At 40.5% G+C, this 23,957-nt stretch overlaps 1 long non-coding RNA gene across 2 annotated transcripts in view; it reads right to left on the bottom strand.

The window, feature by feature from the left end:
* Positions 1 to 4,538: 4,538 nt before the first annotated feature.
* Positions 4,539 to 23,957, bottom strand: part of LOC138388401 (uncharacterized) — a 98,525-nt gene continuing 79,106 nt past the window's right edge. The window contains exons 3-4 of one of the 2 annotated variants that reach the window (XR_011234117.1): positions 13,467 to 13,601; positions 4,539 to 4,905 (exon numbers count right to left, since the gene is read on the bottom strand). This is a non-coding gene — a long non-coding RNA (uncharacterized lncRNA). The remainder of the gene's footprint in view (positions 4,906 to 13,466; positions 13,602 to 23,957) is intronic. The other variant, XR_011234119.1, reaches the window with a different exon arrangement.

Raw genomic sequence — 23,957 nt, 5'->3', positions numbered from 1 at the left:
TTGTATATTCTGCATATAACTCCTTTGCTGGATGTTTGATTTGCAAGTATTTTCTCCCACTCTATGGCTTGCTTTTCATTCTTTTAACAGTGTCTTTTTATTTTGATGAAATCCAATATTTTTTTTTCCTATGGACCATTCTTTTAGTATCATGTCTCAGAATACTTTTCTAGCCCTCAAAGATTTTCTCTTAGGTTTTCTTCTAAGAGTTTTATAGTTTTACATTTTATATTTAGATTTATGACCTATTTTAAGTTAATTTTTCATAAAGTATGCGGTTTAGGTTGAGTTTCACTTTTTTGCATATGGATGACCATATGTATATGAATGGTCAATACAGTTTGGTGGGGAAAATATCCTTTCTTTATTGAATTTATTTTGTAACTTTGTCAAATATTGCATGGCTTCATTTGTATAGCTCTATTTCTAGGTTCTCTACTCTGTTCCATTGATCTTTGTGTCCTTCTCTTTGTCTACATCACATTATCTTGATTAATGTACTTTTATAGCAAGTCATAATATTGGGTGATATGATTCTTCCAACTTTATTCTTCTTTTTCAAAATTATTTCAATCCACCTGCTGTTGAATTTTTGAAAAAGAAATTGTTTTGGATATTCTACTTTCTTTGCTCTTTCATATAAATTTTAAAATCAGCCTATCTCCATATAGGTCATTTTACCTCCCCTTTTATGTTGTCGCTGCCTTATCTATTACATCTACATACATTTGAAAACCGCATCTGACAATGTCATAGTTGCTTTCAATAGTCAAACATTTCCAACAAGTCGATAGGAAAAAAATAATCTATAATATTTACACAGAAATTTCTGTTGTTCTTTTTTCATTCCTGATGTTCTAAGTTTCCTTCTGTTATCATTTCTCTTTTAAGCAATTATCATAGACTAGGTTAGCTAGCAATTAATGCTCTTAGTTTTCCTTCATTTTTCTCAGATGATTTATTTTACCTTCATTCTGAAGAATATTTTCACTACTTATAGAATTCTGGGTTGGCAATTCTTTTCTTTCAGCACTTTAAAGATGTTGTTCCATTTTCCTCTGGTCTCCATGGTTTCTGATGAGAAATCTGCAATCGTTGAAATCTTGTTCCCCTATATTTTTGTTTTGTTTTCTCTGGTCGCTTTCAAGATTTCTTCATTGTCTTTATTTTTCAACAATTTGGTTATTATGTGTCTGGCCATAAATTTCTTTGTGTTTATCCTGTTTGGGGTTCACTGAACATCTTTCAATTCTATATCTATATTTTCACTAAACTTGAGAATTTTTCAGGCATTGTTTCTTCAAGTATTTTTATAGATCCACTTCTCTCTTTTCTTTCCTTATGTGACTTCAGTGGCATCCATGTTAGACCTTTTGGTATTGTCTCACTGGTCCCTGAGACTCTACTCTTTTTTTTTTAATCTTTATTCTTTGTGTTGCCCAAATTGAATAATATATGTTGATCTATCCTCAAGTTCACTGACTTCTTTGTTTATTTTGCTCCTTAGTCAATCTACTGAGTTTTAAAATTTTGGTGATCACATTTTGTGGTCTGAAAATTTTCATTTGGTTCTTCTGTATGTATTCTATCTCTTTGTGGAGATTTTCTACTCTTTTATTTGTTTCCAGAGTGTTTATCCTTAATTGTTGGAATATTTTTATAATAGATGCCTTAAGTCTCAGATAATTTCAACATCTGTTTTATCTCAACATTATTGTCTGTTTATTGTATTTTTCTATACAAATAGAGATTTTCCAGGTTCTTTATCTGCTGAGTAACTTTGGATTGTATCCCAGACACTTGAATATCATTTTATGGGATTTGGGGTCTTGTTTAAATCCTATAAATAATATTGATGTTTTAATTTTAGCAGACAATAGATCCAGTTGGATTTAGGCTATAAGTTCCAACTACCCTTTTGTGAATTGTCTTTCCATGTCAGTTCAGTTTTAAAAGACTTTGCAATGCTATTCAGATCTTTCTTCCATGTGCACCACCAAATGCCCAGTATGGGATTTGGGCAGTGGACTGTTCCATAGTTTAGCTCTCAGAGACTGTGTATGCTGTTTAGGGTTAGACTGATGCATGTGTACTTTGAAGGTGAGCCCAGGAGTACAAAAACAACTTTGAGAAGTTGTTTTCCCAAGCTCCCCACTCTCTCTGCAATCTCTCTAATATTTATACTTTCTTGGCACTCCTCTTTTCCTGTCCTACAGCAAGAAAGCCAGGGCTTTACTGATTCCACTATGTGGACCACTTCCCATGATTCTGTCAGGACCAAGTAGCAGGAGGACAGAGAGGAAAAAAAACACCATGGGGGTTCACCCCATCCTGTTGGGACCTCAGCTTTTCTAATTGTAGTGGAAAGTTCCCAATTGCTACCACTGCCAAAATCATTGTTGGGGGCTGGGGCACTTAGAGAAAAAAGAAAAAGAGAGGAAAAAAGAAAAGAAAAGAAACATAGATTTCCACACTCTGAGTGTTAGAAGACCCCTTTCTCTCTCTTTGAGCCAGAATTAGAGGGCTTCTGCTGCAGCTCTCTTTGTCTACACTGACACCCACTTCCAGGTTTCAGGCTGGGTTGATGTCCAGCCAGAGGATATATATATATATTTTTTGAGACAGTGTTTCACCTCTGTTGCCTGGGCCAGAGTGCCTTGGCATCAGTGTAGCTCACAGCAACCTCAAACTCCTGGGCTCAAGCGATCCTCCTGCCTTAGCCTCCTGAGTAACCGGGACTACAGGCATGCGCCACCATGCCCAGCTAATTTTTTCTATGTTTATTTTTAGATGTCCAGCTAATTTCTTTCTATTTTTTGTTAGTAGAGACGGGGTCTCGCTCTTGCTCAGGCTGGTCTTGAACTCCTGAGCTCAAACGATCCGCCCGCCTCAGCTTTCCAGAGTGCTAGTATTACAGGCATGAGCCACCACGCCCGGCAGGGGCTGGCAATAGTTCTTGAGGTAAGGAAGTCCCAAAGGATAGAAGAACCTCAGGAAAGAGGGGAGAGGGTTGGGATTGCTTGGACAAGCTCCCCCTTCCTGCTTGGAAAGTCTCCTTCCAGAGTTAAATCTTGAAATTTAATTTAATTTAATTTAGTTTTTTGGTTGTTTTTTTTTTTGAGACAAGGTCTCACTCTGTTGCCTGGCTAGAGTGCAATGGCATCATCATAGCTCACTACAACCCTCAAACTCCTGGGCTCAAGCAATCCTCCCACCTCAGCCTCCCAAAGTGCTAGGATTATATGCCTGAGCCACCACACCTGGCCTATCTTATTTTATTTTAGAGACAGGGTCTCTGTCACCCAGGCTGGAGTACAGTGACATGATCATAGCTCACTGCAGCCTTGAACTCCTGGGCTCACTCGATCTTCCTGCTTCAGCCTCTGGAATTGCTAGGACTACAGGCTCATACAATCACACCCAGCTAATTTTTCTTATTTTTTATAGAGATGAGGTCTTGCTATGTTTCCCAGGCTGGTCTCAAACTCCTGGTCTCAAGTGATCCTTCTGCCTCAGCCTCCCAAAGTGCTGGGATTACAGGTGTGAGCCACCATGCCCACCTGAAATGTTTGAGTTTTGTTTTATAATGGAGACAGTGTGCCAGTATACCCACAGTCTTATTAAATTATAATTTAAAATCTTTATGGTTTTTAGAATTATAATAAAATTTTTTTATGATTTTATAAGAATGTTATATTCTTCTTAAATAAAATTCAGACCCTTTAAGATTAACACTGGAATGAGAAGCAAGGGCTGCCTGGAATTTGTGGTCCAGTCACTATTTTCGTGCCAATTATTCTTCACCTTCCCTGACTACAATTTCCACCTCATGGGGAAACTGCTGTCCCTTTAACATCCTGATGCTTATATGGACATGAGGCTTTTGTTAGACTCTAGAGTAAGCTGAGATAAGGTTAGAATATCTGGATGAGACATTAGTAAATGTTTTGAAATAACAAATGGGAAATAAATACAGAGAGTAAAATAAATGTAAAAACTAAAAAATGTAAAAATCTTATGAGTCAGAGATTGTTTTTAGGAGCTTGCAGGATCCTTCCTACCTCTGGACAACCATGTACTGGTTCTTCCTAATAGTCAGTCTTCCTCCATAAGGTAGGAATCATCTGAACACAACCACACTTTACATCAACTAAGGCTCAGTAGTTTCCCTTCTTGGTTCTGTCTGAGGTTTCTATTTTGAGAACCACTGTATTCCCTGGATGTTTCACACAGGAAATCACTTCATCCTGGTGTTGACACACTACCCCCTGCCAACAGAGATGTGCCTTCAACAATGTGTCAATATCACTATGTAACTGAAAATACTATCCTTATCACCCTCATTTCTACTGGATCATTCCAGTATTCCCTCGGCACACAAACATACTGTAAAATACCTTCTTAAATAAACAACACAAAACAAAAATACTTCCTTTATTCTATGTTGACTTTCAGTACATGGTTCTTTTCTATGTTACATATCTCTCCAGCGTAAAACTCTTCTCTATCCTAGTATTGCCTCTGCTCCCATTCTCTCTGAAACCCATTGTTGACTTAATAAGTGATCGAAACAAGAGTCACCCGCAATTTAGGTTTATTAAGCCAAGATTTTAAAGATGTGCCCGGGAAAAGCACAGCCCACAAAGTATCTGTCATGGACTGGGCTCTTCATAAAAGAGGTTGAGAACTTTGCATTTAAAGGAAAAGGAAATACACAGGAAAAATGGAGGAGTGAAGAAGGTGGGCAGTGAGGCAACTGATGGTATTCTTGAGAAGTTCTATTTGGCTTCAGTAAGTCTTCATAAGATAAGATGAACATTCAAAAAGGGGGTAGAGGAAATAGTCAATGTTGTGATCTTCTTGGAGTGGATGGAAGATTGATCATATCTCTTCCTTGGTTTGCATCTGTGGAGATAAACTTATAATCAACATTTAAGACTTTATTGAGGCTATAGTCCTAAGGTTATAATTGACATGTGCTCATTTTTATTTTTTATTGTTTTTTATTTATTTATTTGAGACAGAGTCTCACTCTGTTGCCCAGACTAGAGTGCCATGGCGTGCCTAGTTCACAGCAATCTCAAACTCCTGGGCTCAAGCAATCCTTTTGCATCAGTCTCCCGAGTAGCTGGGGCTACAGGCATGTGCCACCATGCCCGGCTAATTTTTTCTATATATTTTTAGTTATCTGGCTAATTTCTTTCTATTTTTAGTAGAGACGGGGTCTCACTCTTGTTCAGGCTGGGACATGCACTTATTTTTATAGGGGCTGTATATCTTGAAGGGGCTCTCTTTAAGGGTTGAGGAAATAAATATTTTAACTCAAAATACATTTCGTTGACATACTTTGAGATGGCTGTGGACAAAGAGGAATAATGCAATGTAGTTATCTAGGTGCGGAGGCCTGGGGAGAAATTTGCATCTGTAGAGAATCTCTGTTAAATGCAGCCAGTCCCTGCTTATTTGACCTGGAACAGGTTTGCTGAGTGTCTGATACCACTAAAGGTCTGAATAAAACATTTCCCTGAAGGCTGTTATCATGAGGCTTATCTGCATAACAAGACCACCTTGTCGGCCCAGCTTGCTTTCTCCCTTCCATACCCTGTCCACCAAAAATACCCTGTTCAGTCTTTTCCTAAGCCCCTTCATTTCTTAAAGGAGGACCCCTGTACCTCACTGGGGAGAGGATGGCAGTGCTTGTGTGACTCAGTTCTCAGGCTCAGTTCTCCCTTTTGGTGAAGTGAATTTTGGGGAGTCCTGAAATTTTATTTTTCCTTTACGCCATACACATCAATTCCTACCATTCCACTGAGAATGCTCTTGGGTAGGTCCCCAAATAGTCTTCAGGTTATAAAATCCAACATTCAATTCAGTCCATATCTTACATGCTCTGAGCAGCATTAACATAGTTGATCACTTGCTCTTTCCTTAAAGAAATTCTTTTTAAAATAATTTTTTAAAATTTATTTCAATTTTATTTTATTGTTTTTTTTATAGCAGGTGAGTTGTTGCACTTCCTAGTGGCTTCCGACTTCTATGGCCACCGTCATGCTCTTGTTACTGAAAGCTTGGCACTTGTCCCTGAGGCCACCTCAAAAGAATGAAGACAAGTGGTTTGAGGAGAAAGAAAGAGAGATTTATTAATTTGCCAGCAAATGAGGAGGATGGAGACTCCTGTCTAAAATATCATCATCCTAATCATAAGCAGAAATACAGAGCTTTTAAAGGGAGGGTTTCCAGCTTCAGGGTTTTGCTGGTCCATCCCATGTCCAGGGAAGACAATCTTGTGACCTCTGTCAAAACCTTGGCCTGCCCATACAGGGGCCTCCAGCAGGACAGTTGGACAGTTCTGCTGAGCTGTCCAAGGACAGCTCCAATGTCCAAAGGACATTCCCTTGCCCCTCCCAACTACTGGCCTGAAGCAGGGAAGCAGGTTTTAGTTCTCCAAAAGGAGTGAGGGAGGTTTTAAAGAGACAGAAAATATTTTTGCCATTGTTTTAGGCCATTCCCTCTGTTACATATTCCCCACTGTCAATTTTACCTTTCCATATCTGTGGGAAGAGGGGCGACTACTCTGTCACACTCTCAACAATATTCTTAACAAGGCTTCTGAGACACCACCTTCTCCTAGTTTTCTCTGTCAACTGCTCTTTCTCATCTTTTAGCCCCCTAAATGTTGGCGTGCCCCAGGGCTGGGGCCTCAGTCCTCGTTACACTACCTTATCTCATCTACTCCCATGACTTTAAATACCATCCATGGGCTGATGACTTGGATCTTCACACCCAGCCTCTTGTGTGAATTCAATACTAATGTATGCAGCTACTTAATATTTCCACTTGGATGTCAACTAGATATCTCAAATTTTTTTTTTTTTTTTTTTTTTTGTTGAGACAGAGTCTCACTTTGTTGCCCAGGCTAGAGTGAGTGCCGTGGCGTCAGCTTAGCTCACAGCAACCTCAGACTCCTCGGCTTAAGCGGTCCTACTGCCTCAGCCTCCCGAGTAGCTGGGACTACAGGCATGCGCCACCATGCCCGGCTAATTTTTTCTATATAGATTTTTAGTTGTCCATATAATGTCTTTCTATTTTTAGTAGAGACGGGGTCTCGCACAGGCTGGTCTCGAACTCCTGACCTTGAGCGATCCACCCGCCTCGGCCTCCCAGAGTGCTAGGATTACAGGCGTGAGCCACCGCGCCCGGCCTAGATATCTCAAATTTAATATCTCTAAAATGGAATGCTTCTGCTCCTCCTCAGTGTTCTCCATCTCAGTTAAGGTCATCTCCTCTCACCCGGCTACTCAGGCCAGAATCCTTAGTGCCATCGTTGGCTCCTCTTTTCTCTCACACACCACTTCTAATCCATCAGCAAATTCTGTCTGCTCATCACTTCTTGCCAATTCTCCTGCAAACGTCTTAGTCCAAGCCATCTGCAACTGCTGTCATGGATCTCTGCAGTAACTGATTGTTCTGCTTTCACTCTTACTCCTAGAGTCGGTTCTCAAGGAGCATTCAGAGTGGTCCTTTCTTTTTGTCTTTTTCGTTTTTTTTTCCTGATGTCCCGGGTAGAATACAGTGACATCATCATAGCTCACTGAAACCTCAAACTCCTGGGCTAAAGCAATCTTCCCACCTCAGCCTCCCGAGCAGCTGAGACTTACAGGAGTGCACCACGACACCAGGCCAATTTTTCTAGTTTTAATAGAGATGGGGTTTCGCTCTTGATCAGGCTGGTCTCAAACTTCTGACCTCAAGCAAATTTCCCTCCTCGGCCTCCCAGATTGCTGGGTTTACAGACATGGCCACTGCACCTGACCAAGAGTGGTCCTTTCAAAACATAAATATGATCATGTTACACCCCTGCTCAACCATCTAGTGGTTTTATATCACACTTAGAATAAAATTCAAAGTCAATCCAAAATTTAATTTTGGCTTACAAATCCCTACATTATCTGGCCCCTGAGGAACTCCAAAATCATCTCCTACAACTTTCTCCTTCCTAAATGACATCATTGGTCCCATCACACTGGCCTCCTTGCTATACCTGCCCCTAACTCAGGGCCTTTGCAATTGCCGTAGCCTCTATTCTTCTTTTGCCCAAGGTAGTGGCATTGCTCTCTCCCTCACTTTATCTAGGTCTCTGGTCAAATATCACCTCCTCAAAAAGACCTTCTCTGACCATTCCTAAAATATCAATCTCTTCATTTTGTCTTCTCTTACACTATTTCACTTTTTTTCAGAGTCTGACATATATAGCACTATGTTTACTTGGTTATTGCCTGTCTTCCCCCACTAAAATACAAGATCTGAGGGAATAGATTTTGTTTTGTTCATTGCTGTGTCCCCAACACCCAGAGCAACATCTGATACAAATCAATAAATACATGTTGATTGTCATGATTGCTGCATTGATTTAGCTCTTACTATGTACCTTACATCGCTAAATACTTTACATGTATTGTTTTATAAAAGTTGTCAGAATCAATTAAAAAACAAAAACAAAACCCTGACAAATAGAGCCAGGGAAGGCTACGAAGAGAGTTCTTATGCATAAATGCTTGATAACAAAACTATCACAAAAGACTGCAAAAACCGCAACCTTGTGCAAAGGCCATCACAAACTCACAAAAATATTTCTGTGAAGATATAACAGAGGTGACGTTCTGAAAAAGGGCAACAAAATGTTTTACTCTTTACAACCCTCCACTCTTTTGGGGAATTAAAACCTGCATTCCTTCCCAAGGCCAGTAATCAAAGGGGTAGAAAAATGTTCTTTGCTCTTGGTTTTCTAGTATCTTAAACCACAAGGGATGGCTCAACAGAATTGTCCAAGGGTCACAAGACCATCATCACAGGTCACAGGAGATAAAGATGACTGAAACCACCAATTATAGTTAAACAACAATAGCCAGGAGCCACTACATGTGATACCAGTCACGTAGACTCAAGCACAACTGCCAAGAATCCTCCTTTTAAAAAGGCCTGTTTTTCTACTTAAAGGCAGTATGGCAGTCTTTTGAGACACTGGTCTACCACCCTTTTCATTTTCTGGAAAATTAATAAACTCTTTCCTTTTCTTCAAACCACTTGTCCTCACTCTTTGTTCTCACTGATTCAGCCTTGGGGAGAAGTACCAAACTTTTGGTAACAAGGACATCAGCCCAGTAACTGTCCATCCTTTATTGACTAGTGTCACCCTTGTTTTTGATCTTTGCAGTCAAGGATAATTATCTCAAAACAATTATGTAATCTTCCTCATTTTTCCTTTAAAATTATGTAATCTTCCTCATTTTTCCTTTAAAAGTATCTTTCTTTACCTCTCTGAATGTACACATAGTTTATTCTGGCACATATATTCCCATTGTAATGCTGTATTCTCGAATGGCTATTTTCTTTTAGAGAGGCTCTCTGTTATTTAGTTTGACAGTTTCATTTAATTTTATTTACTTCACAGACAACAAACCCAACATGCAGTAACAGAGTCATCATTTTCCTGCAATCTTTCCATTACCATACTGTCCGGTGAGATTCTCCAGTGTGAAGACCAAACTCCTGGGCCTGGCACATTCCAACTTCAGGATTCTCTGCCTTAAAAGTCAAAACCCAGCCAAGGTAGGCCCCTGTAGCTTCTCCCATTCTTCTTGTGCTAAAGGGATGCAGCATTAGCCCCAGTGTTCATATGATGGGAGCACACTGCTGAACTATACTAACTGAAGCTAGTGATAAGGGAAGTTTGTTAGGTGCTTTGATGTTGGCTTTTTTGGTATCAGTGAATACAATCGCCATGTGTCTTTGGTATCTCAGCTTTTTTTTTTTTTTTTTTAAACCTAGTACCCGGCCGGGCGCGGTGGCTCACGCCTGTAATCCTAGCTCTCTGGGAGGCCGAGGTGGGCGGATCGTTTGAGCTCAGGAGTTCGAGACCAGCCTGAGCAAGAGCGAGACCCCATCTCTACTAAAAATAGAAAGAAATTATATGGACAGCTAAAAATATATACAGAAAAAATTAGCCGGGCATGGTGGTGCATGCCTGTAGTCCCAGCTACTCGGGAGGCTGAGACAGGAGGATCGCTTGAGCCCAGGAGTTTGAGGTTGCTGTGAGCTAGGCTGACGCCACGGCACTCACTCTAGCCCGGGCAACAGAGTGAGACTCTGTCTCCAAAAATAAATAAATAAATAAATAAAAATAAACCTAGTACCCCTGAAAAGAAAACAATGATTCATAAAGCTGATACTTCACCAAGTTACCAGGCATTACTACCGCTCAGAGGGAGGAAAAGTTCCTCTCCTGTGTAGGGGAGGACAGGGAGTTCTATTTCAAAGGGTCTCTGTATGTCTCCAGGCCCTGGTGCCCAATTTTGTTTGAAAGGCAGGGATTTTCAAAGGCTTGAGGCTCAGACAGACCTTTTTTTCCCTATTAATGTCAGCATTCAGCCTTTGCTGATCATCTGAGAGTAGGAAGGGTGGGCTGAGGGGGTGCACAAGTGGAGTGTTCAGCAGCTGGGGAGAATCAGGGGCAGCTTCTCAGCAGGGTCTCTGAGGGAGGTTACCTTATTTCTTGAGATGGGGAGATTAAACTCCCAAAGTGAATTTTGAGAGACAGCTGCATACAGAATAGAGATAGCAATTAGAACTAATTACTGTTGGCCGGGCGCGGTGGCTCACGCCTGTAATCCTAGCTCTCTGGGAGGCCGAGGTGGGCGGATCGTTTGAGCTCAGGAGTTCGAGACCAGCCTGAGCAAGAGCGAGACCCCATCTCTACTAAAAATAGAAAGAATTATATGGACAGCTAAAAATATATATATAGAAAAAATTAGCCGGGCATGGTGGTGCATGCCTGTAGTCCCAGCTACTCGGGAGGCTGAGACAGGAGGATCGCTTGAGCCCAGGAGTTTGAGGTTGCTGTGAGCTAGACTGACGCCACGGCACTCACTCTAGCCCGGGCAACAGAGTGAGACTCTGTCTCAAAAAAAAAAAAAAAAAAAAAAAAAAAAACTAATTACTGTTGTTGTAGATGTTTTGCATTTCTACAGCACTCTATTTACAAAGCATTTTGTAATCATTTATTAACTCTCCCCACCACAGCCTTGTGACATGGGCAACACTACTACATATGTTTGTATTCATCTTCTGGGAGGAATCTGAGCTGCTGTGGCCACATGCTAGGATTGAGGATACAATATCCTCATTGCAGCTCTTTCACTCACTCATTGTGTGCTTTGAGAATACAAATAATGAGAACTTGAACATTGTCTTACCCTATAATTTTACTACTAAGAAAAACTCATGAAGATGGTTCAGTGCTTTGCTAAACTAAAAAGGATATCATATGTAAGTACCGAATAACAATACTAACCTCTCTAAACTTCATTTTCCTCAAGCTTTTGTTAAAAAAAATCGTGGTAATATACACATAACATAAAATTTGCCATCTTATCCATTTTTAAGTGCACAGCTCAGTGGCATTAAGTACATTGACATTGTTGTGTAACTATCACCACCATCCATCTCCAGAACCCCTTTTATCTTGTAATACCGAGTAAGCAGTAACTCCTCATTCCTTCTTACCCCCAGCCCCTGGCAAACACCATTCTATTTTCTGTCTTTATGATTTTGACTACTCTAAATACCTCATATAAGTATTTGTCATACATACAATAACGACAGGCTTATTTCATTTCTCATAATGTCCTCAAAGTTCATCCATGTTATAGCATATTGCAGAATTTCCATCCTTTTAAAGGCTGAATAATATTTTATTACATGGATATACCATATTTTGCTCATCCATTCACCCCTCGATGGACACTAAAATTGCTTCCATGTTTTAGCTTTGCTTCTCTGAACCTGTGTGTGCAAATATCTCTTCAAGACCTTGTTTTCAATTTGGGGGGATATATACCCAGAAGTGGAATTGCTGGATCATATGATAATTCTAAGACACAATCATACTTTTGAATTTATAAACTATTTGAAAAAATATTGATTATTTTACAAATAATATAATACCACCATCATACTGAAATTTTGAAAAACAGAAAAAGATTGTCCATAATTTCATTATGAATATTATTCATCTTAAATCTCTTTAGCATATATTTGTACATAGTTTATTCAGCACAGATTTATTGAGTATCTATTTTGTGCCAGCCAACTAGTCCACATAAAATTCAACAGTGGTTAGCTTATGCTACTGAAACTATGGGTAAAATTAAGTAAAAGGTAATCATGATAACCCTTTCCCTGGAATTCCACACACCTGGATCCTAGAGAAATACAGCTACTGGGTGTCTGCCTATTTGCCCCCTCCAAAACCTCAGGGCTGGAAGACATCAAAGGCATCATACACAGCCCCCTTTTCCATCCTCGAAGGTCTTACAATGTCCGTGCTGCTCCAGCAGGGGAAAAATGGTCTCAGTTTCCTGACACTGGGGCATGGCTTGGGGTTGCAGACAGCTCAGCGGGATGGCGGCAGTGACCATCCCACTGAGGCATTCTGACCTCCCCTAGCCCTGGGTCTGCTTTGAAGGGATAAGATAAGGAAGGGGAATACTGGCCATGCTGACAAAGAGCAGACAGGTGAGTAGACTGGCACAGGATGAAATCCCAGAGACATGCCAGAGACCAGAGAGAAGGTTCTGGAGGTAAAGAGGAGCCCCAGGTTCACACTCAAGGGATTTCTGGGTAAATAGCTGCCCCTACCCCACAGCATAAAGACTTACACTTCATGAGTTTGAGACCAGAATGAGATCTCATCTCTACCCAAAATAGAAAAATTAGCCAGGCATCATGGCACACACCTGTAGTCCCAGCTACTCGGAAGACTAAGGCAGGAGGAGGATCACTTGAGCCCAGGACTTTGAGGTTGCAGTGAGCTACGATGATGCCACTGCACTAGACCCAGGTGACACAGTGGATTCTGTCTCAAAAAAAAAAAAAAGGACTTACACTTTTCTTTCTTTTAGGGTATTGGCTTATGGGTTGAGATGGAAGCCTGAGTCCTTTCTAAGATGACCATGAAACAAGTTAATCTTGAATTCCACAGGCTGAGGGTTTGGCCTCTTGCCCTCTTTTCCAGCTGCCCACAATGTCTTCCCAGTCTAAGTTCCTGCCTAGAGATGTCTCAAATCGGGATGCATTTCCCCAATTTATTCCTCGCCCTTCAGACACTGAAACAAGTTTATGAACCGTTTTTAGGTTTTGAAGGTTAGAATTAGAGTTCTGATATAGAAAAAGATGTTAAAAAACGTAATCTGGGCCAGTTCTCCATGTCCCTGACCCTGTCTGAGAATTTTGTTGATTTCTTTGTCCTGCTTAAAACATCAGTTCCCTGATGGTAAGATTCTATAAAATAAGAATAACAGTCACATAATTACTAGAAATCTTCATAAATACCAGGAGTAAATGTCCCTGATCTTTATGAAAATGCACTGGGGGCTCTTTTGCTCCCCTCTAGTCCCTTCCCGACATACCCCTCGGTTCTGCTCTGGAGGTGGGCACTAGCCGCAAGGCCCTCAGCTCTCTTTGTTTCCCACACGAGGCCCACAGGACTCCGGGTGGCCCCTTCAGCGAGGAGGCTTCTGCACTCTGCCCTTGTGTCGGAAATCCTGTCAGGGTAAGGAACAAGAGATGGGGAGTCATTTCAGGAGAAAACTCCCAAATGGTGTGTCTGATCTCAGGTTCCTACTGTTTTACCAAAAAGAAAAGTCAACCAGGTCATCCCTGGACACGAAGAGACCCAAGTATGATAATAAGTCTACAGCAGCACTTGAGTACACTGAGAAACCTGCAGAAACAAATGGCTCCTCCCAGACTCTGAGAACTTAATCTTCAGGCTTGGATCACACCCCAGACATTTTAGGTAGATGACCAACAATTTTTCTTCTCTATTTTACATGGAAATGCTCATTTCCCTTGTAAAAGAGAAGACCAAAGTGTCGTTTTTTATGGTTATGATGTTTTAACAGAAATAAATGTAGGAGTGTGAAATTTGTAATGTTACAGACAAATTTAGTATGAAATGCAAATTCATAGCAGAGAGGGCTGGCTATCCAAATCTCAGCTGAAATGCTCTGAAAGCATCCCTATGGCCAGCTAGTTCAACCAACTTAAGGGCCTCAGTGTTAGGAGGAAGAGAATAAAGAGGGGATATAGTTGGGGAAGCAAAGGCAGTTTACACTTTGTAAAACTTCCTTACCTCTTCTCAGGAGGCTGTTCATGGGTTTGAATATTGACAGTAGTGAATTCTCCCACTGCGGTATGTGTACTTGATAGTTAATTTAATAACTCTTACTTGGAATAATATGGACTGCTGCTTATGTTGATCGTGATAGCTTGAAGATGAAGGAGCTCAGGAAATTTCACCCCAAAATATGACTCCTTGGTATAAAGAGTATGTTGAATTAAAGGCCTTGGAGATCAATAGGCCCTTGGAAGGGGCTTTCCCTCTATCTGCATAACCAGAGGAACCCATCAAAAGAACAATAGACTTCCTTTTCCTTCCTTATTAACTCACTATATTGTAGGACAGAAAATCAAGCATGCAACCAACCACACCTGGCCCAATCATTTTAAATATAATACCTATCTCTCAGGTTAATTTAATTTGCAAAGAAAATCATTTAAAAGTCCATCTGTTTCCCCCATCCATTCATCCTCCCTAGACCATTTATTGCTCCTAAACAGAATTACCTCTATTCCTCATCTCCCTGTCCCTGATAAAAGGAGGGTATAAAAATTTCTGGACTTCAATGCGATATTGAGTAATCACTCTGTGATTCTCCCTGTGCACATGGTAAATAAACCGCTTCCTCTTATTAATCTGCCTTAATTGTGAGTTGGTTTTTCTTTTTTTTTTTTTTTTTTTTGAGACAGAGTCTCGCTCTGTTGCCCGGGCTAGAATGCCGTGGAGTCAGCCTAGCTCACAGCAACCTCAAACTCCTGGGCTTAAGCGATCCTACTGCCTCAGCCTCCCGAGTAGCTGGGACTACAGGCATGTGCCACCATGCCCGGCTAATTTTTTGTATATATATATTTTAGTTGTCCATACAATTTCTTTCTATTTTTAGTAGAGACGGGGTCTCGCTCTTGCTCAGGCTGGTCTCGAACTCCTGACCTTGAGCGATCCACCCGCCTCGGCCTCCCAGAGTGCTAGGATTACAGGCGTGAGCCACCGCGCCCTGCCGTGAGTTGGTTTTTCCTCAACTCCACAAAGACATTTGATAACTTGCAAATCTGATTGCTTCAGCCCTCTGCTCAGAATCCTCCAAAGGATCCCACTGCCCATCACTTATCACTCATTGGTTTGATCATCTCCATTCCTTCATTTTTTTCACAATCATTTATTGCTTAACAGACCCTGTGCTAGATGTTGTTGATACAGCAGTAAAGAAAATAGACAAGGGAGTCTCAGAATTCTTACAGCTTATGTCTTGTGTGGGGACAGAAACTAACAATTTTAATATTTTGACAACACGCTGATCTGTGTTTCCTTGACATCCTAGCCACAGTCATGTTCCCAATATCTGATCATGCTCCCCTACAGCCAATTCCCCCAGGAAAGGGGAATGATGAATGTCTCTTAAGGAAGGGACATATGATAAAAAAGGAAACCCTCTCCAGACGGGAGAACAAAGTAAAAGGAAGCATCTTTCATTAAAGGCAAAAGTGTGAAGGTGAAAAGATGCAATAAAAACCTTCAGGTAGGGATGATGGCGGCCTGAGATCCTAAGAGCTTCGTGGCAGGCTGGAAATCTAAAAGCTCCATATTTGATAAAAGAGTGTGTTATTAGTTCCTATTCCTGTTGTAAGAAATTACCACAAACTTAGTGGCTTAGAAGAACACAAATTTATTCTGTTACAGCTTTACTTTCTTAAGATATTCTTCAGTTCCACAGAGACTGTCAAAGGAGAAGCTCCATTCCAAGTTTTATACAAATTAATACTTTGGTAGTTGAAAATGTGTTAAAAATTCATGGATGCATTGGTTTGAATGCATCGCCTCCAAAATTCATTTGTTTAAACTTGAATTATTAAGAAATAGGGCCCTTTGGGAAGTGATTAAGTCATGAGATCTCAATCCTCATGAATGGATTAATGCTCCCATAAAACAGGCTTCAGAGAGAGTTTGTCCCTTTTTGTTCTTTTGCCTTCCCCCATGTGAGGACATACCATTTGCCCCTTCTGGAAGACATAACAACAAGGCACCATTTTGGATGCAGAAAGAACAGCAAACAACAAACACCACCAAACAGACACCACACCTGCTGGCACCCTGATCTTGGACTTCACAGTTCTGAAGAACTGTGAGGAATAAATTTCTATTATTTATAAATCACCCGGTCTGTGGTATTTTGTTATAGGAGTACAAGTGGACTAAAACAGTAGAGGACATATTTGTGTGCTACTGTGTAACACACAATTTTTTTAAGTTAAAATATATTTCAAAAATTAAATTGAAACGAAACATTTGTGGAACACCTGAAACATTTTTGCCGAATTTTACAGACTACCACATGAAAAAAACTGGTTTACTTAATATAAATGATTCTTAGGGTAATTCAGTTTCTAACATTATATATGTCTACAAAATTGGTCTTAATCCTTTCACTATCTTCAAATTTTTTAATTGCTAAGAAAATGCTGTGTCTTATAGGGAGGACATATTCACTTAATAATCATTGAAAAGTTGTAGAGAGTTCATTTAGTCTCATCCTATCTGTCCTTTTTGCCAAGGAGGGCCCTTTCTTCTTTGCCACCAGCTAAAGATCTGGCAAACAAAAGCAGGACAGTGGAGGTCATCAAATAAATTTGTTTCAAAGAATTGCTGTGTGTAATCATATTCTGGACATAGAAAATTAAAAGTCAGAAAATGGAAACTTTCAGACTGAGTTTGAACTGTGTGCTGACCACAATATCTCCCCGCACCTACCATACCATACTATCAAAGTAGAGGCTGAACCTTGTTCAAACCTTCAGTCCTGTAAATCCTTACAAGACCAAAAAAAAAGTATATTTAAAAATATTTCCCCCAGATTTATTCTGTGAATTCTGAGCTGGTAGAATAAGCAACCATTTCGTTCTCTCTGAAGCATGAACTCCTAGTTGAGAACATTGCTGACAAATTGGGTGCACACCTGCCCACGCAAGTCATATGCACTTTCACTTGTGCACATACAAAATCATATAACTCCTAATACGAGAAAACCTAATTAAAAGGCAATGTTCCTCCACCAACTGTAGCAGCAAGTCTATTTATGGACATTCTTCCTTAGAGAATATCTTATATCAAAATGTTACTGCCAGCCATACAAGGAGATTGCCCACAGAAGCTGCTCTGGCACTGACTTAAGCACAGAGGAAATAGTTGTCAAACCCACTAGCTGCTGGCTTCTTGGAGGCAGCGTTCAGAAACTATCTCAAAGGCTATGCTAAAAAAATACAGAATAAAAAATTCAGTGAGTATATGAAGAGTTTTACTGGGCTCAAAGGAAAATTTTAATGATGCCTAAAGATTATAACTGGCTTTAATGATGCCTAAAGATTACAGAATGAGGAAGATAATCATATATATCAATTAAGAAGTTAAACTGGAGTTCAGGTTGTATTTCAGAAACTACTGTTCATTTTATTTGGTATTATCCATAAGGGAAACTAGAGGCCATCAAGTCCAATGCCCTCCCAATGCAGTATTACATTTTCTGGAATCTGTAGGAAATAATGTAAGGGAACTGATAAAGATTATCAAATTTCAAGTCACTAAATATTACCAGGAAAACTTTTTGATAAGACAAAGATGATTATATTGCTTACAGTGGTAAGGGAGAACCCTATCTCAGCATAATCTAATAGTTTCTTGGAGGATAAAGGACAAGGTTTGATTTATTCAGATTTTGAACTAGTTTAAGGCGGGTCCATCAGTGCAGGAGTGGGGGCAATGGGGAGGGCTTAATTAGGATTGAGTAAGTATTGTGTTAGAATATTAGGATTGGTGTAAAAAGAAAAGTGATGATTTTGAGGCTAGAAGTTCAAAGAGTCTTGGGATGTGAACTGTTGATGCTTTCTATTGAAGAGTTTGTGGTTTTTTGGGAAGTTCATAAGAGCATAATTCATAATAGCCAAAAAGTGGAAACAACTCAAATGCCTACCATTGAATATCCATTCATTGTTATATATCCATATATAAAAATATTATTTGGCAATAAAAAGGAATGAAGTAGTGATATATGCTGCAACATGGATAAACCTTGAAAACATGCTAAACAAAAGAAGGCAGTCAGAAAAGAACACATATTGTATGATTCTATTTATATAAAAGGTCAAAATAGGCTAATCTGTAAAGACAGAAAGATTAGAGATGAGACCAGATGAGGAAGAGGAGATGAGACCGGAGGAGGAAGAGGAGACCAGACCAGACAAGGAAGGGAGTGCTAAGTTCTTAATATGCAATACCTCATTCAGACCTCATGAACCATCCTATAAGATAGGTATTGTTCTTTTCCTTGTTTTCAGATGAGGAAACTAAGGCTTAGAGAAGTTATATAATCTGCCCAAGGTAACACCTTAACTCATGAAACTGAGAATCAAAACCAGGCCTGACTCCAGAGTCTCTGCTCTCAGCCATTATACAAGTCAGATACCTTCTTTCTGCCTATAATATGGTTGTTCCCACAGCTTCCTGCAAAGATGTCCTCAGGCTGGCCCTGGGGCTGAGCCACGGCTGCTGTCCTGGTGATTTCCAAACCCAGATTTTATTTTTACTGTGGATGGGGGGAGGGGCACAGTCCTGGGCTGGAGGGCAGAAATTGGGCTTCTTGTGCTGTTCTGTCTCTGGACACAAGAGGGTAAACTCTCAGCAGGCATCTCTTGCACTAGGCCTCACTTGCCCCAGCAGTAACATGGGAAGAATAATCTTACTCCCGGTACCTGCCAAAATTACTCTTTTTTGAGATCATGTATGGAAGAAATCTGCATAAAGGATTAGCATTTATTAGACTATGTATAGATCTAGCCCCCCAACCAAAATTCCAGGCTTAATTACCAAAAGTTCCCAGCAAACTTGGAAAACCTCCAAAGGATCATTACCTCCTGCCTTTCTTCATGCCTTTCCACATATCTGAAAGGGCTCTTCATCTTCATCTACCATAATCCTACCTATCTAAAAGGCCTAGTTCATAGGCTTCCTCCTAGAAGGTGTTTGTGGACAGCTGTCCTTGAAGTGATCCATTTCTCCTACCTAATCTTTGGCTGTAAGCACTTAAGACAGGCATCACTCCTAGCCTTACCATATAATTACTGATGTATAGGACATCTCCTCTATGGAGGACATGTGTTGGTTTTTGCTTGCCTAATATCTTCTCCCTCTTTGAGTAACAGCAACTTGATTTTACTCTGGTGAACAACCTTCCCTCACTTTTAACCCATATGATTTGGATGGGGTCAACCCCAATTCCAAATCCAGAGGTAGGCATTTGTCGTAGACCTATTCAGAGTTACTATAATGGGTACAGTGAAGGGCAGGTGACTCAATTTAAAGCATTGAGAATTACTCCTAGGACTTTTGCTAGGACCATTGGCATAAAAACCTCTACGTTTGCTATAATTGGATGTAAACATGAAACTGTGAGGGACTTTTGCATGGAAAAAAAAATTCCTGAGGATGAAGCCACCCAAGAGCAAGTTATAGAAAGAGACCTAATCTGGAGGATAACATTATTGGGAACCCTTGGATCTTAGACTCAGCTATTCCTGAAACTATTAATAGAAGTAACCTGCCCAGGACAAATAAATTCTGTCCCCTGCCCACATTCTTTTTTTTTTTTTCCTTTTAAGCTAGTTTGTGTTGGGTTTCTATAATGTAGAATTGAAAGATAGGAACACATCGTCAATTTGTTTATGAACTTTAAGGGGCCAAAGGCCTGATCTTTTTAACTTTACATCTCTTAGCATATATCAATGGAAAAAAAAAAAAAACTCTGTAAAATAATTTCAAAGAGATTTATTCTGAGCCAAATTTGAGGATCGTGCCTCAGAGCCACGCCCAAGAGGCCTTGAGCAAGTGACTCACTGTGGCTGGGTTACAGTTTGGTTTTATACATTTCAGGGAGACAGGGGTTACAGGTAAAGTCATAAATCAATACATGGGAGGCACACATTGGTTTGGCCCCAAGGGTCAGGGGACTTACAGGTTATAGGTGGGTTTAAAAATCCTTTGGCTTATAATTGGCTAAAGACATGAAGCTTTGTCTAAAGGCTTGGAATGTTTTAACACAGTTGCTGTTTATCAGAGATAAGCCACTGGACATATATTTGTTGTGTAAATTGAGGACCTGTAGGTTTGTCTCGCATACCCTTAGGCCTGTTAAGGGGTTACAAAGGATGTCCCCAAGAAGGGAGGGGGCATGATAAGATAAGTCTGACCTCCTTCCTCCTGGCTGGCAGTTTAGTTTTAGGATATTTCTTTTGGCCATGAGGGGGCCCATTTAGTCAGCCGGTGGAGGGGTGAGCCTTAAAATTTTATTTTATTTTATTTATTTTACTTTATTTTTTTTGAGACAGAGTCTCACTTTGTTGCCCGGGCTAGAGTGAGTGCTGTGGCATCAGCCTAGCTCACAGCAACCTCAAACTCCTGGGTTTAAACGATCCTACTGCCTCAGCCTCCCGAGTAGCTGGGACTACAGGCATGCGCCACCATGCCTGGCTAATTTTTTCTATATATATTTTTTAGTTGGCCAGATAATTTCTTTCTACTTTTAGTAGAGACGGGGTCTCGCTCTTGCTCAGGCTGGTCTTGAACCCCTGAGCTCAAACAATCCAACCGCCTCGGCCTCCCAGAGTGCTAGGATTACAGGCGTGAGCCACCGCGCCTGGCCAAAATTTTATTTTAGTTCATACATAATACCTGATAAGACAGAGGGTCCTCTAGGTTTGATGACTGATTCATTCAATCACACTTTCTCTGAGCACCTAGAATGAGCTGAGCTAAGTACTGGAACCACAAGGAATAATTAGACATAGTCCTTGCCCTCGAGGAGCTCTGAATTTAGTAGAAGGAGAAGGTATGAAAATGAACACTTTATAATATAACTTGGGCTATAATAGAAATCTAAGCCAATTTTTGTGGTATTTCAGAGAGTTAGAGGTTTGGGGAGATGGGATGTGGGAAGGCTTCTCAGAGGAGGTGACATCTGAGTCGAGTTCTTAAAGAACAAATAGAAGTTCCTAGGCAGAGGAGTGGGCATGGGGAAAAGGTGTCCCAGGGATGAGGTATTCCAGGTGGAAAGAACAAGATTATATATTAATAATTATAAAATTCATAATAATAAAAACAAAAACAACCAACCAAATGAACAGAAAAACTTTCAAAACCTATTGGCCTGTCTCTGAAAGTCAAAGGTGTTTATCGCTACCTTACACCCATGCTTTAATATGCATAGTTCTAACTTTACTTTCCCCCTCCATCCCCCCACCCACGCCCATGGAAAAGCTCCCTTCCTTTCAATTGGTACCAGCTCCTTGAGAGCAAATTCTTCAGTTTCTTTATTCAAGTCTACCATTCTATGCTTTAACAGCAACATATGCTTGCAAAATACTAACTGGGAAAAAATATCTATTTAAACTTGTTTATGATAGATTTAAAAAGTAGGGAACTTGGTAGAAGTTACTGAAGAAACTCTATGTTGCCCAAGTTAAATACCACTTAAAATACTAATAATATTTACTACATACAGAGATTTTTCTGTTTTGTTCATTCATGCATCTTCAGTGCCTAGCACATCATAAGCACTCAAATATTTGCTGAATGAATGAATGAATAACTTGTTATAATTAAATGAGATACCCTAACACTGTGATTTATGTTGAAAGAACCATGTACTATAAGTGTTTATTTAATTAAAACTCCATTGGATAAAAAAAAAAAAAGTCTTTCAAATTCCACTTCTGATTAGGCTGGAAAAGATCACAACAGCCCACTAGTTCCACGTAAAGATGAGGGGAAATGGATAAAGTAAAGTACCATATTTATTTTTCAGACATCACAAAATAGTCTAAAGGAACTAAATTTTAGAGAAAAGGGACATGACTTCACAGGTGAGAAGAGATTAGGGGCCAGCAGTGTTACTTGCCAAGCTTGGGCCTGAACAGGCAGAGGAAGGGGCCTCCCACAGTCGGAGGGCTCCCCTTGGCTGGGAAGAAACCACTGTTACTTTAAACATCTCTGTGGGCTGGAGCAACAGATGAGGATATGCATGAAAAAACACAGAGTTAGTCCCCCTTTTTTGCTAAGTGGGTGGTAGTGCAGGAGGCTGGGGCTTCTGTCTTCCTGACTGAAAGACAGAGGGAACTCCACTGACTTCTCATGCTTGGGTCCAAAGTTCCTCCAGAAGGAGTGGCTTGCAATGCACACACATCACACCTTGCCCTTTAGACATTTGAAACCTTGGTGAACCAAAACTAAAGCTGCAATCTGCCCAGCTCCAAATCAGCTCAACTCTTGAACTCCCTGGCCTCAAGCAATCCTCCCGCCTCAGGCCTCCCAGAGTACTAGGATTACAGGCGTGAGCCACCGTGCCCAGCCACAGCTCAACTCTTTTTTTTTTTTTTTGAGACAGAGTCTCACTCTGTTGCCCGGGCTAGAGTGAGTGCCGTGGCGTCAGCCTAGCTCACAGCAACCTCAAACTCCTGGGCTTAAGCGATCCTACTGCCTCAGCCTCCCGAGTAGCTGGGACTACAGACATGCGCCACCATGCCCGGCTAATTTTTTGTATGTATATATTTTAGTTGTCCATATAATTTCTTTCTATTTTTAGTAGAGACGGGGTCTCACTCTTGCTCAGGCTGGTCTCGAACTCCTGACCTCGAGCGATCCACCCGCCTCGGCCTCCCAGAGTGCTAGGATTACAGGCGTGAGCCACCGCGCCCGGCCCCTCAACTCTTGATTGGATCTGAGTGATAAGCTCCTCATCCTAACTGACTAGTAAAAGAAAAGACTTGCCCTCTCTGGAGAAAAAAATATTTACTTCAGTTACTTTGATTCTCTTAAATACAGTATCTAGCATAAGGCCGGGTATGGTGGTTCACGCCTGTAATCCTAACACTCTGGGAGGCTGAGGCAGGAGGATTGCTTGAACCCAGAGTTCAAGACCAGCCTGAGCAAGAACAAGACCCTGCCTCTACAAAAAAAACAGAAAAACTAGCCAGGCATGGTGGCACGTGCATGTAGTCCCAGCTACTGTGGGAGGCTGAGGCAGGAGTGTCGCTTGAGCCCAGGAGTTTGAGATTGCAATGAGCTATAATGATGCCGCGGCACTCTAGCCCAGGTGACAGAATGAGACTCCGTCTCTCAAAAAAAAAAAAAAAAAAAAAAAATCTAGCATCAAATTTAAAAATTATGACATGCAAAGAAGCTGGAAAATATGATCCATAATCAAGAGAAAAAATAATCAATACATTCAGATCCCCATATGATTGAGATGCTGGAATTAACAGATAAGAACTTTAAAATAACCATTATAAACATGTCAAAGAAATTAGAGCATAAGATGGAGAAAGTGTATAAGAAGAGGTAGATTCGCAATAGAAAAAGAGATTTTCTTAGGAAAGATCCAAGTGGACATTCTAGAACTAAAAAAAGATAATACTGGATGGGATGAATAGCTGGTGGGAACAGCAAAAGAAAGGATCAGTGAACTAAACAACAGATCAATAAAAAAAAATAGAAAGTAGATTAGTGGTTGCCAGGGGCTGGGGTGTTTGAGAGAAAAATTGGGATTGCTAATGGGCATGGCATTTCTGTTTGGGGGGATGAAATATTCTAAAATAATGGTGGTGCTGGTTGCAAAATTCTGTGAACATACTAAAAAATGATTTTTGAGTTGTACATTTTAATTGTACATGTACAGCTCACTTTTAGGATGGAGGTTCCACACTTGCAGGAATGATCCAAGAAGATTAGAGCCTACTGT

This window comes from Eulemur rufifrons, chromosome 7 (genome assembly GCF_041146395.1).
Source record: "Eulemur rufifrons isolate Redbay chromosome 7, OSU_ERuf_1, whole genome shotgun sequence".
NCBI lineage: Eukaryota > Metazoa > Chordata > Mammalia > Primates > Lemuridae > Eulemur > Eulemur rufifrons.
Note: the sequence above shows the minus strand (reverse complement) of the source record. Positions and strands in the feature narration are given on the sequence as shown.